We start from the raw sequence: 7,821 nt of genomic DNA, 5'->3' as shown, positions 1-7,821 counted from the left end.
ATCTCATCTGGTCCTCACCCCATCTTTAACTGTTTCCCTTCTCTGTCTTTGGCTGCTCCAAGCTGCTAAGTTTTAAGTTGAAATGAAGCTTTTGAATCCTTAAGGATCAAATGGACAAGGGAAAAGAGATGACAAATAGAGCCAAACAAAATGATTTCCCATTGAAAATAAAAAATGGCATTGTGTCAGTTCTGGAAGGTTTGGGGTAACGCATTGGTTCCTTTGGGAACGTTGTCAGAAATTGCTTCCTGAGGTCAAGGATGTGATTTTAGGCAGGCGTAGATAGGGGCGAAGGAGGTCAGGAGGTCATGGATCCAGATCAGGAGGATTAATTCTCACAATCTCTGGAAGAAAAATAGGGGCCCTTTCTTGGCTGACAAAAAACCCATCATGGATTGACTTGGTAACTGCTAGCATCTGCACAATTACTGAAGTTTCACTCCGAACACTGAGAAGAGATTTTTTTATTTTTTATTTTTTGTAACTAGGTCTTTCCTGGACACCTTAGAGGGCCTGCTATCTCTTCCCACCTCTGCAATGCCCGTGCCTCTCTCCAGTAGAAGCTCAGCCTACATCCCACCTGAAAGGCACACAATAAATCCTTCTAATTGGCGTTCTGCCTGCATTTGATTTCTGCATGCTCAGCCCAAGCCTGCTCACTCACTGCTTGCAGAAGGCGAGTGCAAAAAGCCGCAAGCTAATGAATCTCACACTCCACTCTTGTAGGAATTTGCATAGCTGCAGCAGTGATGGGAGGGCTGGGGAACAAGTGATAAATTCCATATCAGATTCAATGTGACTGAATCAGCCTGTTCAAGATCTATTTATCTTCTTTCTTCCTCGGGAAATATTCTAAAGTAAACTAATATTTTTTTTACCCATGGTGTTGGTTTGAATGTAACATAGGAAGTACCAGACTGGTGCAAAGTGCTGCAGCTGACATACCAGTTGCTGCAGGCATAACCACCTTATAGGCCAGATACAGACATGACATCTTTACTGATATGCATGATTGGAAACTGGTCTAGACCTGTAACAGAACAGACGTTTGTCACACAAAACCAATTTAGACCTGTAACAGGACAGGAGTTTGGTACACATGGACTGCTTTAAAAATGGCAGAACCTGGTCTAAAATTTGCCCTCCCCACCAAAGGGCGAATGTGTGTTCTGTTCACAACTGATCTAAACTACGTTGCTTCCAGAAAACCACATAACTTAGACCGATTCTGCTTCAAGCTGTTTGAATGTCTGTACCTAGCCATAATGGGACCATCTACTCCTGAAATAATTCTCCTCCTGATGTCCAAGAGGGAGAGATTGGCTAAAGCCCAGAAGAAATTTTACTCTCTGTATTGATGGTCTGTATCTATTCCTTAGTGCACAGAAAAGACCTGGTTACCAAAAAAAAAAAAAACAACCCCCAAAAAACCCTCAGTGTCTGGAGTGAAACCTCAGTAATTATGCAGGTGCTAGCAGTTACCAAGTCAACCTGTGATGTCTTTTCTCTGTGAGCCAAGAAAGGACTCCTATTTTTCTTCCAGAGATTGTGATTATTGCGGAGAATTAATTAAGAAGTGTTAGTCTCTTTAATGGTGGTCTGTCCCTTTAAGAGGAAAAAGTCCGCCCTGCTGAGATCCCAGCTGCAGGTCATTTGGTTAATAAAGAAGTGTCCCACTGGGAGGTTAAAACCCCAAGGGAGAGAGCAGAAGGGCAGCAAATGGTAAAGGAGCAATTTGCAAGCAGGAGGCAAGCTGTGAGCTTTGCTCTCAAGGAGGGGCCAGGCTACAGGTTGGGATCAGAGCCAACGGGCTCCCCTCCTAGCGCATGGGACAGGGCAGACAGGCTTGCTTTGACTTGTTTATTTCCTCATTTATTTGCTGCTTAAAGACTGTGTTTTATTTGGGAGGATTACCTGCTGAGCTCCTCCGCGAGCAAAACCCACCTGCATAACCCAGCGAGCTAGGTGCCTGCTTACAGTATCCCTTTAGCATCCTTTCCAAAATGCTTGTTGTCTTTGGATATTTTCCCACATAACAGAGCAGAACAAATACAGTACAAACAGGATGTTGGCAGCCTTGAATACTTAGGAAGGAAGTACCATGGGGCCATGTGCTTTACTTGCACCTTTCATTTTGTTGGACCTCAAATTGCTTTACAAATTCGCTTAGGGAGAATCACTTTGCTGACCTCTGAAGTAGACTATGTTGGTCATTTAGGGGCCAGGGGCAGAGATATATCTATACAGATGTCCTAAAAAGCCTGGGCCCTACATATCTAAGGGACCACCTGCCTCCCTCTTGAGGTCCATCAGAAACCAAGGCTGGACATCTTCTAGATGCATTGCAAGACCTTCTCCTTTCATCCAGCTTTCAGCAGGCGGGGTTAAAATCTGGGGTATTTTTTGTGCAATTTTTTTTTTACTAGTTTCATTTTACCATTTATTTTAGCATTATCTCTGGTTTTATGGTTGGTTTTGTTGTTTTCATAAGCTCCTATCAATCAGAGAAATAAATATAAATAAGTACCAAACAGGAAGGGTGCCAGCCACAGCCATGAAGGTCCTAAAATGGACATCTATATAATTGTCCCTACATTAATCTTTCACTTTTTGTTTGCAAGCCTTCATTTTGAAACAACTGATGCTGTAGAGGCTCAGAGAGAGACAGCTGGTGCAGGGGGCTGGATCTGGTAATCTTCTGAGGTCCCTTCCAGCCTTACAGTCTATGAAACTGATGATAATGCAGAAATGATCACGGGTGCATTCATAGAAATCACAGACAATGAGGGCTGAAGGGACCTCAGGAGGTCACATCTAGTCTAACCCCCTGCTCCAAGCAGGACCAGCCCCAACTACATCATCCCAGACAAGGCTTTCTCAAGCCAGTCCTTAAACACCTCCAGGGATGGAGAGTCCACCACCTCTCTGGGTAACCTGTTCCAGTGCTTCACCACCCTCCTAGTGAGTTATTTTCTCCTACTATCCCACCTCAACTTCCCTTGCTGCAGCTTGAGCCCATTGCTCCTTGCCCTGTCATCTGCCCCCACTGAGATCAGTCCAACTCCATCCTCTTTGCAGCCCCCCTGCAGGGAGGTGAAGTCTGCTATCAGATCTCCCCTCGGTCTTCTCTTCTGCAGACTCAAATAGCCCATTTCCCTCACCCTCTCCTCACCAGTCAATTCTTAAAGGCTGATTTTATAAGGACTCTTGCATCTGCTTCATTTCTTGTAGTGGGCAATGCTGCCAATACACTGTTATTAGTCCTTTTGCTGGCAGCAGGAACAGACACTGCATCCTTTGCCCAATGTTTTCATTCTCAGACTGAACGATCTCAACCATATCGGGGCGCTGGCTTTGTGAGGTAATATTTTTTTAGCTGAATGTGTCCATCTCACAGTGCCATCTATCTTCTCAACTTTTCCTTCCCTCCCGCTCTCTCCTTGGTGTATTTTCCTTTTTGGTTTACTTTTCCATTCATCATGTGGCACTGTTGCATACTGCATCAGGGTATTAGATCAAACTGTCAAGAAGCTTCTGTCAGGTTTTTTTTTGTTTTTTTTTCCCTGAGCCCAGGTATTTTTAGTTGGCTGGTAATAAATTCATCCAGCTGGAAGTGAATAATCTGTGGCTGGGGTTTTCTACTTGACACAGGTACCAGGTAGATGCAGCTTTGGTATCCAGAAGGCACACCCCTCCTTTACCAGACCTGTGTCAGGTTAGCAATGGGCTGAAAGGCTGCACTGCTCCCTTTTTGATACTGCCTGGACTGGAAGTAGTGTAGATGCCTTAGGACAGTGCTACACGTGGGTTAATTAGCTCTCTGCAGAGCTAATTAGGTCAGGTACAGTGTTACAAGATCCTCTCCACTGTTTCTGGTTGTGCAGGTAACATGTAGAGCTGAAAGCACGGTGTGAAGATAAACCAATCTGGTACAGCATGTGAGAAGTTTTTCACATCATCAAAGAGTCCTTAATTGCAAAAGCTAAAATAATATGTTAGGGCCTGGATACATGACATGTTTGCATCCTGTAAATTATGACATCCTGACATCCTGTAAATTGGGTCAGGATGCAGAATGGACAGACAAGTAGCTATCTTGGGGTAGCTGCAGGCATTACTGTGCACATCACAGACAGGGAGAAAGGGAGCAGGTAAAACCTCTCGATTAAACTATTTCAGGCTAAGCTGCAGATGCATTGAACTTCCATCACTGTAGTTTGGGCTTTTTTTGAAGTAATTCCACACTGGATTTGAATTAAGAGCATAAAAACATTAAAAAGTGCCATACAGGGTCAGACCAATGGTCCATGGAGCCCAGTATTCTGTCCCTGGCAGTGGCAGAAATGGGTACTATAGAGAAAAAGCATCAAACTGGATATTTCTGGAGTGATCAACGGTCTACATTTATGTAGTGCTGTCCATCATGTATCCATTTCTCTTTCATCCTGGGGCAATGGCAAATATGGCCACACCATAGAAAACGTAGTTCACACAAAACTGAACACACATTTTGGTGGCATTTTTCAAAAACACGTGCGTGGCTTAGGAATATAGATTCCATTGACTTGCAAAGAGACTTGTACTTTTAAAGCCACGGGTAGTGGAAGAAGTATCTTACTGTAATCTCCATAGGTGTTGTACGCTGATATAAATTATAGTGGATTTGGGTATTGGCTGTTCCTGATAGGAACCTCTCGCAGTAAATGCCTATTAGTGGGCAACGAAAAGGGCCACATCAAGCATGGACACCACAGAAAGTGTTCCCTGGGGTTCTGGAGGAGAGAAGCCTGCTTGGATAACTAAGATGAAGATGACTAGATGATGGATTGTCAGACCTCCCTAAATTAAATGTGGATGCTTGGAGGACAAAGACACACAACAGGCAGGAATGGATGAAGATAGCGCAGGCAGCCAAGAGCCTCTAGAGTCTCTAGTGCTAAGTTAACAACCACAGTAATAATAATAATAATGATAATTATGATTATGCTTATTAATAATAATTGGAGTTTTGCTTTGTTTTCTCTTGCTATTTTTTTTTTTACAGTGGTACAATGCTGAACATACTGATGTGAACATTTCATCTTCCAGGCCTTAAATCTGACTTGTTTCTGGCATCCCCCCAGCCCTCCAGGGCGTGATGTGGGACCCCTGCCTTGGCAGACACTCCACACCCTTCTGAACATCCCTGTCTGCACATGGTGCTATACATATTAGTTAAAACATAGTTATCTTCTAAAATGTTACTTTTTTACAAGGGTTGAGAAAGCCTTGACAATGTTATCTATTCTGCTGACTGGTGGTGCATTTTCTCTTGTGGCTGTAGACACTGATGGTAGACTGGAAGGTGCTGCCACAGTGGTCATAGGTGTACATAGTGCTAGGGGCTACTATACTGTCAGGTTGTTTCCTTCGGTCACGTTTCTGTTGTACTTTGAGTGACCATTCCTCATTGTGATGTTGGACTCCATGATTGAGAAGGGAGCGTCACTTTATCCCCCATTCTGCTAAAGCCTCCCAAAGGTTTGGGTCGATTCCAAAAGCTTTCGTATCCTGCTTGCAGATGTCTTTGAAGCACATTTTCAGGAGCCCTACTCTTCTCTCTTCACCTGCAATTTGAATGTCTTTTTGGAGGTGCCCGTCTTCCATCCTGTAGACATGGCCAAGACAGCATAGGTACCACTGTTTGAGCAGTGCAGTGATGGTTGACAGGTTGGACAAATACAACATAACCTTGTGTATTTGGTTAGGTGATCACTTCATCTCTCTTCCTTTTGCTTTCTGTGAAAACTCTGGCTGTGACACTTTACCGATATAAAAGTGTGTCAACAGTGAATGCCAAAACCACCTGCTCTGTGTATGTGCAGAAACAACACTTTTAATATAGTTCTTACTGATAGAAGTGGCCAAACTGCAACAGTTTGATCGTTTTGAAATTTGTTTTTCTAGACACTAGCTCTAAAATCCCAAGAATAAAAAAATTGCCCTTCTTTTTCTTTTAACCCATTCTCTCTTTTTCACCGTATCTCTAGTTTTAACTGATTCTGCTCATGAATTCTTAATTTAGGAAATGCCTATTTGCTCATTCAGCAAAGGAACAGAGAAAAAAACAACAACAATGTGACATTTGACTGATTTCAGATTAACACACCCTTTGGGAATAGAATAGTCACAGACAAATATCAGTGATTAAAAAATGATGAGTTAATGTTGGATATCAAAAAATAGAATAAATGGCAATAGCTCAAGAACAGGAAAAGTATATTTTTTTCAGATAATTATTGTTTTCACAATTATTCCAGAGCAGGGGGGTTGGACTTAATGATTTTTCAAGGTCTCTTCCAGCCCTTAATTTCTATGATTCTATATATTATTTGTTCAGCTCCCGTATCTGCTCATGTATTTTATCATCCAGTGTCTTAAAAAAATGGTGATGTTCTGTTCTAGGTAAAACACAGCACACTCAAGCAAATGACAAAACAGAACAAATCAACAACCCCCCTTGTGCTGCTATCTAGAATGAACACTTGGTTAGCATCGCATTTTTTTTTCTTCTCTGTATAAATGAAGAAGGACAAATGAGAAGATCTGGACCTTGCTTATTAGCACTTAATTCTTTAGACTACATTCAGAACCTATAGAATTATCACCTATAGGCATTAAGGGCAAAAGGTCTCTGAACCATCTGCTCTCAATACCCAGTCTATTATCATTGCAAGGAAAACCTGAATTGAGGAGTATGGATTTATTGCATTTAATTTTAGTATTATTATTATTATTATTATTATTATTATTATTATTATTTTGGAATTTCATTTATTGTATTTCTTTTTTCTTTTTCTTTTTTTTTTTTGCATTTCACTTACTGCATTTCATTTTTTTTCACCCTAAACTAGCCACTAGAGGGCAGTATAGTCATAAATACTCAAGTAGGTGGTCTGGTAGGGTCCACCAGTGGGCAACACTACAGGGTATCACCTGGTACATTACTCAAGAGTGTTTGTGTGTGTGTGTGTTGTGGAGGGGTAAATTACTCAACAGAGTGTGCGTGCACATACGTGTGTGCATGTGTGCATGCGGGCACATGCTTATGTTTTGTTTTACTTTGCTTTTTACCCATACACACCAGTTGGGCAAATACTTACATGCTTTTACCCTTGAATAGCCCTGTTACATTCAGTTGATCACCTTGCACGATAATAAGGTTACATATTTGCAGAATCTGAATCTAACTATGTAAGGATCATATGCTTTCACTGGCCCTTATCTAAGGGACATATCTCATTTTACTCCCAGATATCCCAGTGCTCATAGAGGAGTTTTTCCTCATGCTTTACTCTTGAAAACTCTCTGCATCAGAAATGAAGACCTATGGAACTGAGATTCCCGAAAGAGTTGTTTTACTCTAAAGGGCTTTATCTCACATCATTTTATGTTATCTTTGAGGATGATTTTTATGCCACTTTAATATTTATGTGTTGCTAGATAGAGGGGAAGGATAACAGATCTTTTTAAAATGATTCCCAGGTACTTTCTCCTTGCACTTTTTTTCTTCCCCATATGAATGAAGAACCTGAGAAGATCTGGCCTTTGCTTTTTTTTTCCAAGTCATGCCCAAGTAAGAAAGAAAGTGGTTGCCAAATTGTGGTCACTGATGATCACTCATTGTTAATCAAGATTAAATAAAAAATTAGGATATTGAATGCACATAATGCTCTCAAAATGTGGATGTCATTCTTTCCAAGCAGGTGTGAATACAGCATTGCGGCGGGGGGGGGGGGGGGGGGCCCCCACTTAAAAAAGAAACCTCAAAAGAAAAAAAAT

Source organism: Gavialis gangeticus, unplaced genomic scaffold (genome assembly GCF_001723915.1).
Source record: "Gavialis gangeticus isolate Ggan-Ray unplaced genomic scaffold, GavGan_comp1, whole genome shotgun sequence".
In the NCBI taxonomy this organism is placed as follows: domain Eukaryota; kingdom Metazoa; phylum Chordata; order Crocodylia; family Gavialidae; genus Gavialis; species Gavialis gangeticus.
This window is presented reverse-complemented; position numbering follows the sequence as displayed.